Source organism: Odocoileus virginianus, chromosome 4, assembly GCF_023699985.2.
Source record: "Odocoileus virginianus isolate 20LAN1187 ecotype Illinois chromosome 4, Ovbor_1.2, whole genome shotgun sequence".
Classification (NCBI taxonomy): domain Eukaryota; kingdom Metazoa; phylum Chordata; class Mammalia; order Artiodactyla; family Cervidae; genus Odocoileus; species Odocoileus virginianus.
Window position 1 is genome coordinate 50,601,489 of NC_069677.1, and position 15,319 is coordinate 50,616,807.

The window sequence follows — 15,319 nt, forward strand, 5'->3', positions numbered from 1 at the left end:
GAATGATCTAGAGGTTTTTCCTAATGTCTTCAGTTTATGTCTGAATTTAGCAATAAGGAGTTCATAATCTGAGCCACAGTCAGCTCCTGGTCTTGTTTTTGCTGACTGTATAGAGCTTCTCCATCTTTGGCTGCAAAAAATATAATCAATCTAAATTCAGTAATTCAGACATCTGATGACGTCCATGTATAGAGTCTTCTCTTGTGTTTTTGGAAGAGGGTATTTTCTATGACCAGTGCATTCTGTTAGCAAAACTCTGTTAACCTTTGACCTGCTTTGTTATGTACTCCAAGGCCACATTTGCTTGTTACTCCAGCTATCTCTTGATTTCCTACTTTTGCATTCCAGTCCCCTATAATGAAAAGGACATCTTTTTTCAGTGTTAGTTCTAGAAGGTCTTGTAGGTCTTCACAGAACAGTTCAACTTCAGCTTCTTCAGCATTACTGGTTGGGGCCTAGACTTGAATTACTGTGATTTTGAATGTTTTGCCTTGGAAACGAGCAAAGATCATTCTGTCGCTTTTGAGATTGCATCCAAGTACTGCATTTTGGACTCTTTTGTTGACTATGAGGGCTACTCCATTTCTTCTAAAGGATTCCTGCCCACAGTAGTAGATATAATGGTCATCTGAGTTGAATTCACCCATTCCGGTCCATTTGAGTTCACTGGTTCCTAAAATATCGATGTTCACTCTTGCCACCTCCTGTCTGACCACTTGCAGGTTGCCCTGACTCCAAAAAGAATGAACAGACAGAGCCGCAGCAAAAATAGCGCCGAGTTCCGGATGTGACTGGTTGTGGAATTAAAGTCTGATGCCCTGAAGAGCAATGTGGCGTAGGAACCCTGGTGGGTCAGTGGTAAAGAACCCAGCTGCCAGTGCAGAAGACACAGGTCCAGGCCCTGGTCCGGGGAGAGTCTGCACGCCACACAGCAGCTGAGCCTGTGTGCCACAGCCACTAATGCCCGCGTGCTCCAGCCTGGGAGCCGCAGCTGCTGCGCCCGAGTGCTGCAGCTACTGAAGTCTGCGCTCCCTGGAGCCTCTGCTCTGCCAAAGAGAGGCCTCGCAACAAGAAGCCCGAACCCTGCAGTGGACAGTAGTCCCCGCTCGCCACGATAAAGAGAAGCCTGCACGGCAATGAACACCCAGCACAGCCGTAAATAAAGAAATAGCATTTAAAAGGCTTATCTGGAGAAGTCACCTCCCTTGTGCCAACATTATTGCCAGTGTGGTTCTACTTTTTGAAGCCTCTGATCTGAATGGCTTTACCTCTTCATTCACTCATATCTGCCCGAGTAGGAAACCTACTCAAGAAGCGGGGAGGGGCAGGGGAGTCAGGACAGCTGACTTGAGACCAGAGAAGAGAAACTTTAGAGAAGATGAGATGTCCAACAGTATTAAATGCTGAAGACAGGTGAAGTGGCTAAAAGTTGAGGAAAAGTAGTTGGCTTTGGAAATTTCAGGCGGTTACTGGAGCAGATATGAAAGAGAGACAGAAGTATAATTCAGGTTGCAGTGTGGTTAGAAGTGAGTGGGAAGTGAGGGAGTAAGTGAATCTGAGCAGACTCTTCTTTCTTTGGCAGTGAAGAGCAGGTGGGAAGTTTAAGCATGTGGGAGACTTGAGAGAAAGTGTGTTCTTGCCAGCTTGCATGTGTGTGTGTGTGTGCAGGAAATGAGAAAGCTGAGCAGGTTACAAGTGAAGTAGGAAGCAACACATTCAGAGAGAGGAAGGGTGGAAAAAGAAGAATTAGCATTATTGAGCTACTGTGTTCCAGCCAGGACTTCATATTGTTTCATTTAATGCACACAGCAATCCTGGGAAGAAAGTGAGGATCAGAGAAGGTAAATAATTTGCCCAAGATCAAACAACAATTATTCTGGCAGATTAAACACACACAGACCTATAAGCTCTATGTGTGGAAGAGATGGAAAAGGAGAAAGAATATTTAGTAAAGTCTTAGAGGAGGTGGTTGAAATTTAAACATATGGGTTAATAAGACTGAGGGACACGATTACCCCAGAGGCAAAGAAAGATGGAATCAGAAAATACTGTAAAAGAGATTAGAACTTAATTTCATTTTATTTCCTTGATAAAAATAATCTACGTAGCTGGTGTAGGTGTGCGACTAGGTTTCTAGGAGACCGTCTGTGATGCCATTAGGCCTAGAGTGATAGAAACATATGCAAATATATGGGATTTTAGTTCCTTGACGAGGAATAGGATCTGAGCCCTTGGAGGTGAGAGCCTAACCACTGAACCACCAGTGAATTCCAATATATCTTTGTTTAAAATCCCCTGTTTTCAGCCATTAAAAAGAATTCATTTGAATCACTTCTAATGAGATGGATGAAACTGGAGCCCATTATACAGAGCGAAGTAAGCCAGAAAGATAAAGACCATTACAGTATACTAACACATATATATGGACTTTAGAAAGATGGTAACGATAACCCTATATGCAAAACAGAAAAAGAGACCCAGATGTATGGAACAGACTTGTGGACTCTGGGAGAAGGCGAGGGTGGGATGTTTCAGGAGAACAGCATTGAAACATGTGTATTATCTAGGGTGAAACGGATAACCAGCTCAGGTTGGGTACATGAGACAAGTGCTCGGGCCTGGTGCACTGGGAAGACCCAGAGGGATCGGGTGGAGAGGGAGGTGGGAGGGGGGACTGGGATGGGGAATACATGTAAATCCATGGCTAATTCATATCAATGTATAACAAAAACTACTGTAATGATGTAAAGTAATTAGCCTCCAACTAATAAAAATTAAAAAAAAAAAAAAAAAAAAAATAATAAAAAATAAAACATGCTTACTCCAAAAAAAAAAATAAATAAATAAAATCCCCTGTTTGTGTGTGGTTTTGATCATCCTCCAAATTATTTCGGATAGTACACTGTGCCCTTGCAGTACTAGGTACTCAGACAGCTATTTATTCCTTTTACCTGGAATTTCCCTCCTCATCTCTTTATGAGTATGGAGCCAGACACTACTAGCAAACCAAATGAAATAAATACTGACATCAAATGAATCCCATTCAAGAATTTGGTCTTACGATTTTTATCTGTTAGGTTGCTGCTAGATTACATTGACTGGGGTGTGTGAACTAGAAGAATTTTTAAATAAAGACTACTAAAAAATGAGCAGCAAATTACAGCTGATCTTTGCATCATCTAGGCCATTCCGATTGAAATTTGTGACCTGCTTTATCATATATTCTGTTGCCATAGAGCTTAGGTTAAATGTGTAACTGGAGAAAATTGATTTCCAATGCAGATCTTAATTTTTACTGTGCCCTGCAGTGCTGCATGGATGATGCATGTGTGATAAGTCTCACATTTAGAAGATTCCAGGGGGAATTTTGAGAGTTAAAGTATTATGGCCTCTATCAATGGATATTAAGATAATATATTTTCGGAAGATGTGTATCCTTTTCTTAAACAAGCAAGGGACTTTATAAATATCCTTAGGCACAAAAGAAATAGGATTTTCTGTCTTCTTCAGAAATAGTCTCCAATGTACAGAGGTCAATCAGTATTTCCTAATAAGGGAAAACAATATTTACCTTGAAAAAATAGTAAGCTTTAAACACAAGAATAAATTCTTGTCCCTCAAATGTTTTAATGCCTCATTTGGTTTCAAAATCAATTCTGAAGTAAAGTGCAAATTTAGAATTCTCAAGACCTTATCTTTATACATTAAAAAAAAAAAACCAGCCGGCAAACATCTGTCAGTGGTAGAGTATGTGTTTGTTTAGGTAGGTGGAAGAAGGGGCCTGACCAAGTCTAAGGGTTAACATTCCCCAGCATTCTCTGCAAAAGAGCACGTTTGTTTCTGAATCGTAAAGCTTTTTTCATTGTATCTGTGATATTGTGATTTTAATGAGAAATAAATATTTGGTCTTTGTGCATTGTTCCTGCACACAGTTCCTAAAAATGCGCGGGATTTCCTAAGTGTTGAGAGTAATAAGGGTGCCTTTTGTTATGTTAATGAGATTACTTTTGAGAAGCCCCTAGGTAACCTAAGGGTGGAGGCTGGTTGCCAGGGGAAGCAATCCTGATTAGAGGCTTGGACCTGCCCCCTCCATCTCCAGGAAGGGAAAAGGAGCTGGCAGTTGAATCAATCACCAGTTGGCCAATCACCAATATATATGGGAGCCTCCTTTAAAACCCAAAAGGAGGGTTTGAAAAGCTTCCAGGTAGGTGAACCAGAATGCTCTCACATGCTGGGCCCCAAGTCCATGGGCATAGAAACTCCTATTCTCAGGACTTAGACTTCTGTGTCTCTTCAGTTCATAGCCTTTAACATCTTTTAAAAATCAATAATCTAGTGAGCAAGCTGTTTTCCCAAGGTCTGTGAGCCGCTCTAGCAAATTAATCAAATCCTGGGGTGGGGGGGTGGGGGGGTAGGAACCTCCAATTTATAGCCAGTTAGTCAGAGGCACATAGCTCAGTTGATAAAGAATCTGCCTGCAATGCAGGAGACCCCGGTTCCATTCCTGGGTTGGGAAGATCCTGGGTAGGGTGGAGAATGGATAGGCAATCCACTCCAGTATTCTTGGGCTTCCCTGTGGCTCAGCTAGTAAAGAAACAGCCTGTAATGCCGGAGACCTGGGTTCGATCCCTGGGTTGGGAAGATCCCCTGGAGAAGGGAAAGGCTACCCACTCCAGTGTCATGGCCTGGAGAATGCCATGGACTGTATGGTCCATGGGGTCTCCAAAGAGTCGGACACGACTGAACGACTTTCACCTTCAGTCAGAAGCACAGGTGATGGCCTGGATTTGCTATCAGTGTCTCAAGTGGAGGCAATCTTGTGGGACCAAGCCCTTAACATAAAGGATCTGACACTATTTCCTTATATACAGTGTCAGAATTGAGTTAAATTTGAGGGATATCTGGTCAATATTTCAGGGAATTGTAATTGCTCAACAGTGTGGAAAAAAACTGTAACATCTTGTTTTCTTTTCAAGTCGCTTTAGTTGAGTCTGACTCTTTGCGACTCCATGGACTGTAGCTCACCAGGCTCCTCAATCCATGCGATTCTCCAGGCAAGAATACTGAAGTAGGTTGCCATACCCTTCTCCAGGGGATCTTTCTGGCTCAGGGAGAGAACCTGGGTCTCCGCATTTCAAGCAGATTCTTTACCATCTGAGCCACAAGGGAAGCCTTGGTATATGTCTGAAGTGAAGTGAAATCGCTCAGTCGTGTCCAACTCTTTGCAACCCCATGGACTGTAGGCCACCAGGCTTCTCTGTCCATGGGATTTCCCAGGCAAGAATACTGGAGTGGGTTGCCATTTCCTTCTCCAGGGGATCTTCCTGACCCAGGGATCGAACCTGGGTCTCCTGCATTGCAGGCAGACTCTTTAACCTCTGAGCCACCAGGGAAGCCCCTGGTATATGTTTAAGTCTCCGTAAATCTGGGAGTTTACAGTGCATATTAAACCCCAAATGTGTTGTCTTTGACCTACATCAGATTGGTTGCTGTTTTTGTCTAATCTGTCTCAGTTTGCATGCCTTTCGGTATGCGGAGATTTTCGGTTATATTGGTCCTGAAACAGGAGGGAAGGGGGCAAGGTACAGCATTTAAAAGAATGACATAGCTGTTGTTGTTTAGTCAGTAAGTCATGACTGACTCTTTTTCAACCCCATGGAGTAGACATGACATAATCTGATTAGAACCAAATATTGGATTGGCCAGTAAGTTAGTTCAGTTTTTTTGTAAGGAAAAATCCCAAACAAACTTTTTGACCAACCCAGTGGGTCCAAGATGGCAGATGAATTGACTTCCACTAGACCTTCAGCTTCAGTATGTGCTTACTGTGGGCATCCCAGGGGCATTAGTGGTAAAGAACCTGCCTGCCAACGCGGGAGATATAAGAGACGTGGGTTCCATCCCTGGGTCAGGAAGATTCCCCTGGAGGAGTGCACGGCAACCACTCCAGTACACTCATTGCAGTACATTCGCATAAGCTGAGTGACACAGCAAACAGCGCCATGACAGTCCTAAGGCTGACTATAAAAATCAAAAGCCGAGCAGTGTAGGCTTCCCTGGGGGCTCAGTGGTAACGAATCCGCCTGCCAGTGCAGGAGACATGGGTTCATCCCTGGTCCAGGAAGAGCCCACCTGCCACAGAGCAACTAGGCCTGTGGGCCACAACCATTAAGCCTGAGCTCTAGAGCCCAGGAGCTGCAACTATTCAGCCCGTACACTGCAACTACTAAAGCACCATGCTCTGCAACAAGAGAAGCCACTGCAATGAGAAGTCCATGCACTAAACTGGAGAAACGCCCTGGAAGCATCAAAGACCCAAAACAACCAAAAATAAATAAATTAAAAAAAAAAAATAAGCCCATTAAAAAAAGTGGGTAGTGGCCTAATTTCTGGAAATCCCACCCCTGGAATATTCCTCCCATTCATCAGCCTATGAAATTACCCACCCCTATAAAAATCGACAACTCCATATCCTAGTCCCTCTAGTCTTCCCGGATGCCCCCACACTCTATCTGTTGAATGTATTTCTCTCTAAATAAATCCACTTCTTACCTATCCCTTTGTCTCTCACTGAATTCCTTCTGTGATGAGACATCAATAACTTGAGCTTCTATAAATCCTGAGACCAGGTGTGTGATCTCAGTTGAAAGATCAGGAGTTCAAGTTCCAATCTGTGTTACATGGTTTCAATCCCTCCACTTCTTCTGTCTTACACCTGGCACAATTCATTCATTGCAGTTATAAAAGGGAAAAAAAAATCCTATTTCCTTCTACTCGTCTCCCCAAATTTCTGACACCAACAGTGTGGGTCCTTCCCCACTAAGCTGGTCTCTGATTTTCAGTGGACACTGACTGGGTGTCCTGTAATTTAGCTGAATTCTGACACCAGCTGCTCAGAGTTAGCGCAGACCTCATAGGTTAAGGCCTTGGTCCCACAAGACCGTCACCCCACTCTCCAGACGCCAACCTCAGGTCCCAGGCAGCCACCTGTGCTTCTAACCAAATGAGTACAAATCGAGGGTTCTCACAATCCTCTTCTCAGGTTTGATCATTTGTGAGGACATATCAGAGAACTCAGGAAAGTGCTTTACTTGCTTACTGGTTTATGACAAAGTTTATAACCCAGGGGCAGCCAAACGGAAGAGATGTATGGGGCAAAGTGTGTGGGAAGGTGCATGAAGACACCTTGCCCTCTTTGGGTACCCTGCCCTCCCAGCACCAATCCAGAGGCTCTCCGAACCCCATCATTTAAGGGTTTTATAAACCATTTTATAAACCCTTAATGATGCAGGTTCATTAAACAGGTACGACTGATTCAATCATTGGCCACTGGAGACGAGGTCAGTTTCCAGCCCATCTTTTCTCTAACCTAGAGCAGTGGCAGGTGGAGTAGGGTGGGGTTGTGTTGAAAGTTCCACCCTTAAGTGGTTAGTTCCTCTGGCAACCATTTTCCCAGAGCCAGCTCATTAGCACAAACTCAGATAGGATGAAAGGGGCAGGGCTGATTAAGAAAAACCAGAGATGCTTTTCTCATCCCTATTACTCAGATAGTTCCAAGGATTTTAGGAGCTAGATTTCTTATTTTGTCACAGGTTACTTCCTGGCATTTGATTTTGTTACTTTTGCCTTAAACAATTTAGGGTGAGGGGGGAAGTGATACATAAGCTGATAAATTACATTGAGCAAAATTATTCATTTATATTTTCACTTGCTTATCAAATCTGTTTATATTAGTTTACTGTACTTCACATCTGTTTTGTTTTCATTTTTGGAGTTTTATGGCTTTATCGCAGGTGATCGGGGTCTCTTTCAGGCTTTCAGAGTGAAATGAGAAAGCCTTGAGGACCTTTGGGCATTTCTCTTAACACCTCTTCTTTAATTTATGGGTGCTGGTGAGTTATGGTTTGTGCTTTCCACCTCTTCTCAGTCTATGCCATTTCTGTACACCTCTGTGAATTGTGCATCTTTCTGGGATTTTAGGTTCAAACTCACTGAGGCAGAATCCACTATGGAGAGCCCAGGTTTGCTCACTGAGGTTTCTCTATGGAAAAGCTACAGGACCCTATCTGTCCAAGGATGTGCTGGCCAGAGCTGCTGTTGTGACATGACTCTGAAGGACAACTGGCAGAAAAGAAACTACCCTTGGCTACTTGTTCAAAACAGGGCTTTTGGGGATGAGAACTTAGTAGCTGAGATGCCACTGGTACAGAGGACCAGTCATCAGTTCAGTTGTTCAGTCACGTCCGACTCTTTGCAAACCCATGGACTGCAGCATGCCAGGCCTCCCTGTCCATCACCAACTCCCAGAGTTTACTCAAACTCATGTCCATCGAGTCGGTGATGCCATCCAACCATCTTATCCTCTGTCATCCTCTTCTCCTCCCAATTTCAATCTTTCCCAGCATCAGCGTGTTTTCCAATGAGTCAATTCTTCACATCAGCTGGCCAGAGTATTGCAGATTCAGCTTCAGCATCAGTCCTTCCAATGAATATTCAGGACTGATTTCCTTCAGGATGGACTGGTTGGATCTCCTTGCAGTCCAAGGGACTCTCAAGAGTCTTCTCCAACACCACAGTCCAAAAGCATCAGTTCTTCAGTGCTCAGCTTTCCTTATAGTCCAGCTTTCACATCCATACATGACTACTGGAAAAACCAAAGCTTTGACTAGATGGACCTTTTGGGCAAAGCAATATCTCTGCTTTTAAATATGCTGTCTAGGTTGGTCATAGTTTTTCTTCCAAAGAGCAAGTGTCTTTTAATTTCCTGGCTGCAGTTACCATCTGCAGTGATTTTGGAGCACAAAAAAATAAAGTCTGTTACTGTTTCCATTGTTTCCCCATCTATTTGCCATGAAGTGATGGAACTGGATGCCATGATCTTAGTTTTTTGAATATTGAATTTTAAACCAACTTTTTCACACTCCTCTTTTTCTGGTACAGAGGATACCAGAACTCAATTGTAGTTAAGAGCATGTGTCCTGGAATCATATTGCCTGTGGTTCATAGCTTGATTCTACCACCTACTAGTTGTTTAGGTGAGTTACTGTAATAATCTGTGCTTCAGTCTCATCTGACAAATGAGGATAATAATAACATACGTCTCATAGTGTTGCTGTAAGGATTAAATTAAATGATGTATGTGAAGGGTCTAGAATAGAGCTGGAAAGACTCAACAAATTTTGGTTATTATAATTATCATGACTGCTATTCGGATACTTTCAAAAGTCTAGCCTAGTGTTTTTTCACATGGTAGTTTTTTAATAAATATTTGCTGTATGAATTCATGAAGCAATGAATCAGTCACACAGCAGTGCCTGAAATATGTAGTTTGGCTGAATAAATTGTACCTCAGGTGGGACTTTAAAATATTGTATTTAGAGATTAATATAAATATCTCATGTTGTTTTTCAAAAATTATTTCTATAATGAGATTTGCATGTCAAATAGGCTTTTTAATAGAAAGTTACCCCACCCATAGCCCCTAAAGTAGTACTAGATGATCCATTTGTTAACCTTCATAAGATCCCAGTGTAAAGCTAGCAGTGGATTTCTTTATTGGCTAGGCAACTTGCAGTGTCTGCCACAGAAAGATATATTAATTTTTAACTTGCCAAATTTTCTTCCATAAAGCCAACAGCAGTGGATGAGAGAAACTTGTTATCCATATCCCTGCCAGCAATAAATATTACTGCTTTAATTTTTTTCTTTTCTTTTTTTTCATCCTCTCCTGTTAATGTGAAGTGATATAATGGAAATTTTAAGCTTGAAATCCACAGATTAGAAACAGGCTGGTATGGAATCAAGTCCATCAATCTGGCTCCTTCATAGCGCTGGATGTTACTGAAACAGGCGAAATACACTGCAGATCTTTGTTTGGACAGAATCTACTACCCACCCTTTGTTTTTTTAGCAGATGGTTAGAACTGCTTGTCCAATGTGCCATGGCCATATATGCCATCTACAGATGATCCTTAGAACCTGCTGTTCTTCCAAAGGTACTAGAAAGTATTCAGTATAAAAGACACTGCTTCAGTACTTTAAGTGTGCTCTTATATCTTCATGATTATCACGAAAACACCTTCTGTCATTAGCATCATTGTTTATCACAGTTCTTTAACTTACCACCAAAATTTCAAATTGCTACTATCTTAAATTCTCTTCTTCTTCATTTTTTAAAAAATATTACTTATTTGTTAATTCATGGCTGTGCTGGGTCTTCGTTGCTGGGTGCGGCTTTCTCTAGTTGGAGGGCGATGGCTTCTCATTGCGGTGACTTCTCCTGTTGCAGAGAAGTCTCTAGGGCGTGTGCACCCAGTAGGTGCAGCTTCTAGGCTCCAAATGTGGGCTTATTAGTTGTGGCACATGGCCTCAGTCATCCCCAGACATGGGGGATCATCCCAGACCAGGGATAGAACTGGTGTTCCTTGCATTGCAAAGTTGGATTCTTAACCACTGGACCACCAGGGAAGCCCCTTCCCTCTGTTCAAATTTACTACCTTTAGTTTTTATTCTTGGGTTACAAAATGCATTGATTTTTATCTGCTTACCATTTTAAACTTTTATCTTTTTTGTTTAAATATTTTTGTTCGGTGTAATTCTTTTTAACCTCATGGTTACTGTTTCTTACTTTCTTCCTCTTTTAGTTTTAACTAGCTGTTGATTTTTGTCCCTTTTGATCTTATAAGTTTTCTGATTTTATCTGTTGTCTTCTTTTTATATCCTTGGTTCATAAGTAGCAAGCAATAAATCTAGTTAAAGAGACAGATCCAAAAGGTTGTGCTGATGATTTGATCACAGATAGAAAGGGAAAGGAAGGAATCAGTGTTGCAACCTAACAGTTTAGCATATGAGAGAAAGGATGTGATTTACAAAGGTAGGAAAAACAGAGAGGAATATTTTGGAAAAAAAAATAAAAGTTTCTTCACTATCACTACTGCTTCATAATAAAAGAAAGAGCACTTAAACATTTTTTTTAAAGACATAAGTGCATACATTTTTATATGAAAACTTTGTTTTCTAAAAAATTCACTAGATAGTTCATTTTTTTTCTTTTTATTTTGTTGTGATTGGTGAAAAGTTCTGGCATTTGGGAACACTTAATGTAGATAACGAAGGATTTATATTTCAGGAAAACACACTGTGGTATCTACATAGAGAACAGTTTGAAAATGCTTGAAGACAGAAAGCTCCATTAGACTGGAAACTATGAAGGTCAATTACAACTGGATAAGGTGAAACAGAATGATAATAGGGGACCAGATGTTGAAGTTTTGCCTGCTGTCAGTAGATGAAAGAAGCTTTTGCTAAGACTGAAGTGGTTGGGCATTATTTTTTTAAGAAAAGGTGATAACTCCATGAGTTAATGGTATTTAGCTGTTTTAATTGGCATATTCAATTTTCTGAGCTCCAGAGGCTTGTCCAGTCAACATTTTGTCTTTACTTAGTACTGTTTTATCTAGTATGGCTTTGGTAGCCACATCAGTTCAGTTCAGTCGCTCAGACGTGTCGGACTCTTTGCGACCCCATGCATCGCAGCACGCCAGGCCTCCCTGTCCAAAACCAACTCCCAGAGTTTACTCAAACTCATGTCCATCGAGTCGGTGGTGCCATCCAGCCATCTCATCCTCTGTCGTCCCCTTCTCCTCCTGCCCCCAATCCCTCCCAGCATCAGGGTTTTTTTTTCCAATGAGTCAACTCTTCGCATGAGGTGGCCAAGCTGGAGTTTCAGCTTCAGCATCAGTCCTTTCAATGAGCACCCAGGACTGATTTCCTTTAGGATGGACTGGTTGGATCTCCTTGCAGTCCAAGGGACTCTCAAGAGTCTTCTCCAACACCACAGTTCAAAAGCATCAATTCTTCGGCACTCAGCTTTCTTCACAGTCCAACTCTCACATCCATACATGACCCCTGGAAAAACCATAGCCTTGACTAGACAGACTTTTGTTGGCAAAGTAGTGTCTCTGCTTTTTAATATGCTATCTAGGTTGCCACATGACTTCAATTAAATCTTTATTTATTTCTCTATTTATTTAGATTTATTTAGTTGCCCCTGGTTTCAGTTGCCACAGGCAGGATCTCTGATCTTCATGGTGGAATGCAGAATATTTTTTTTTCTTTTCAGTTGTCTTATACAAACTCTTAGTTGCCGCATGGCATCTGGTTCCCTGAGCAGGGATCTGACCTGAATCCCCTACATTGGGAGTATGGAGTTTTACCCACTGGACCACCTCAATTAAATTTTTAAAAGTAATAAAAGTATAGTAATTTGTAAATGTTTTAGATACATGTTAAATATTATCTTCAACAATGAGGCCCTGAGTTCCTTATAAGCAAGAGAGCCTTCCTTTTTGTACAAAGGTATCCTATGCCTTGGAGACCAGAATTGGAGTTGCTCACCCCCAAAATGGGTGTATCAGAGGATTCTTGAGGATACTTAATGAACTAATGGATGTGTAAATAAGTGGCTCAGTATACATTAGCTATACTTATCTTTTTCCTCGTCTTCTTCCAATGCACCAGTACTGGATATCCACAGTTCAGTTCGGGTGCTCAGTCACGTCCAACTCTCAACCCCATAGACTGTAGTAGGCCAGGCTTCCCTGTTCATCACCAGCTCCCAGAGCTTGCTCAAACTCATGTCCATTGAGTCAGTGATGCATTCCAACTATCCCATCCACTGTCCTCCCCTTCTCCTTCTGCCTTCAATCTTTCCCAGCATCAGGGTCTTTTCCAATTCTTCTCTTCCCATCAGGTGGCCAAAGTACTGTAGCTTCAGCTTCAGTCCTTCCAATGAATATTCAGGACTGATTTCCTTTAGGATTGACTGATTTGATCTCCTTGCAGTCCAAGGGACTCTCAGAAGTCTTCTCCAACACCACAGTTCAAAAGCATCAATTCTTCAGTGCTCAGTTTTTTTATGGTCCAACTCTCACATCCATACAGGACTACTGGAAAAATCATAGCTTTGATTAGCCGGATGTTTGTCAGTTAAGTAATGTCTCTACTTTTTAATATGCTATCTAGGTTGGTCATAATTTTCTTCAAAGGAGCAAGTGTCTTTTAATTTCAAGGCTGCAGTCACCATCTGCAGTGATTCTGGAGCCCAAGAAAATAAGGTCTATTACTGTTTCCATTGTTTTCCCATATTTGCCGTGAATTGATGCTTTTGAACTGTGGTGTTGGAGAAGACTCTTGAGCATCCCGTGGACTGCAAGGAGATCCAACCAGTCCATCCCTAAAGGATATCAGTCCTGAATATTCAATGGAAGGACTGATGCTGAAGCTGAAACTCCAATACTTTGGCCACCTGATGCAAAGAACTGGCTCATTGGAAAAGACCTTGATGCTGGGAAAGATTGAAGGTGGGAGGAGAAGGGGACAACAGAGGATGAGATGGTTGGATGCCATCTCAGTGAACATGAGTTTGACTAAACTCCAGGAGTTGGTTTTGGACAGGGAGGCCTGGAGTGCTGCAGTCCATGGGGTGCCAAGGAGTTGGACATGACTGAGTGACTGAAATGAACTGAACTGAACTTATGGGACTGGATGCCATGATCTTCATTTTTTGAATGTTGAGTTTTAAGCCAGCTTTTGCACTCTGCTCTTTCACTTTCATCAAGTGGCTCTTTAGTTCCTCTTTGCTTCTGCCATAAGGGGTCATCTGCAAATCTGAGCTTATTGATATCTGTCCTGACAATTTTGACTCCAGCTTGTGCTTCATCCAATCCAGCATTTCACAATAAATTAAATTAAAAAAGTGACAATATACAGCCTTGATGTACTCCTTTCTCAATTTGGAACCAGTCTGTTATTCCATGTCTGGTTCTAACTGTTGCTTCTTGACCTGCATACAGATTTCTCAGGAGGCAATAAGGTGATCTGGTACTCCTATCTCTTTTAGAATTTTGCAATTTGTTGTGATCCACACAGTCGAATGTGAATGTGAAGTCAAGTGGGCTTTAGGAAGCATCACTACCAACAAAGCTAGTGGAGGTGATAGAATTCCAGTTGAGCTATTTCAAATCCTAAAAGATGATGCTGTGAAAGTGCTATACTCAATATGCCAGAAAATTTGGAAAACTCAACAGTGGCCACAGGACTGGAAAGGTCAGTTTTCATTCCAATCCCAAAGAAAGGCAATGCCAAAAAATGCTCAAAATACCTTACAATTGCACTCATCTCACATGCTAGCAAAATAATGTTAGAAATTCTCCAAGCCAGGCTTCAACAGTATGTGAACCGTGAACTTCCAGATATTCAAGCTGGATTTAGAAAAGGCAGAGGAACCAGAGATCAAATTGCCAACATCCACTGGATCATCAAAAAAGCCAGAGAGTTTCAGAAAAACATCTACTTCTGCTTTATTTATTTATGCAAAAGCCTTTGACTGTGTGGAGTTGGTGATGGACAGGGAAGCCTGGCGTACTGCAGTCCATGGGGTCCACACAGAGTTGGACATGATGAGTGACGGAACTGAACTGAACACAATCAAAGGCTTTAGCAGGGTCAACGAAGAAGTAGTTGATATTTTTCTGAAATTTTCTTGCTTTTTCTATAAGCCAATGGATGTTGGCAGTTTGATTTCTGGTTCCTCTGCCTTTTCTAAATCCTGCTTGAACATCTGGAAGTTCTCCGTTCAGGTACTGCTTAAGCCTAGCTTGAAGGATTTTGAGCATTACCTTGCTAGCATGTGAAATAAGCACAATTGTGCGGTAGTTTAAACATTCTTTGGCATTGTCTTCCTTTGAGATTGGAGTGAAAACTGCCCTTTTCCAATTCTGCGGCCACAGCTGAGTTTTCCAAATTTCTTGGCATTTCCAGTGCGGCACTTTATTTAACAGCATCATCTTTTAGGCTTTGAAATAGCTCAGTTGGAATTCCATTACCTCCACTAGCTTTGTTGGTAGTGACGCTTCCTAAAGCCCACTTGACTTCGCACTCCAGCATGTCTGGCTCTAGGTGGGTGATCACACCATTGTGGTTATTTGGGTCATTAAGAGCCCTTTTGTATAGTTCTGTGTATTCTTGCCATCTCTTAATATCTTCTGCTTACCCACAGAGCCAGTTAAACCATACACTCCATGAATGAATGACCATAAGACGAAGAGGTTCATGTTTTGGAATTTTCAGGGCTTGGAAAGCAGGAGTCTATCAGCATCTTTGAAATAGAATGTTAATAAAGTTTTGTTAATAGCGCCCACTAAACTACAAGTCCCGGCTTTCTCTTAGAAAGTGACGAGTCACGTGGCCGGCTAGGAATCCGGAAGTCTGGCCCGCCTGCCTAATCACGCCGGAGAAACCTACAAAGTGGTGCCAGGCT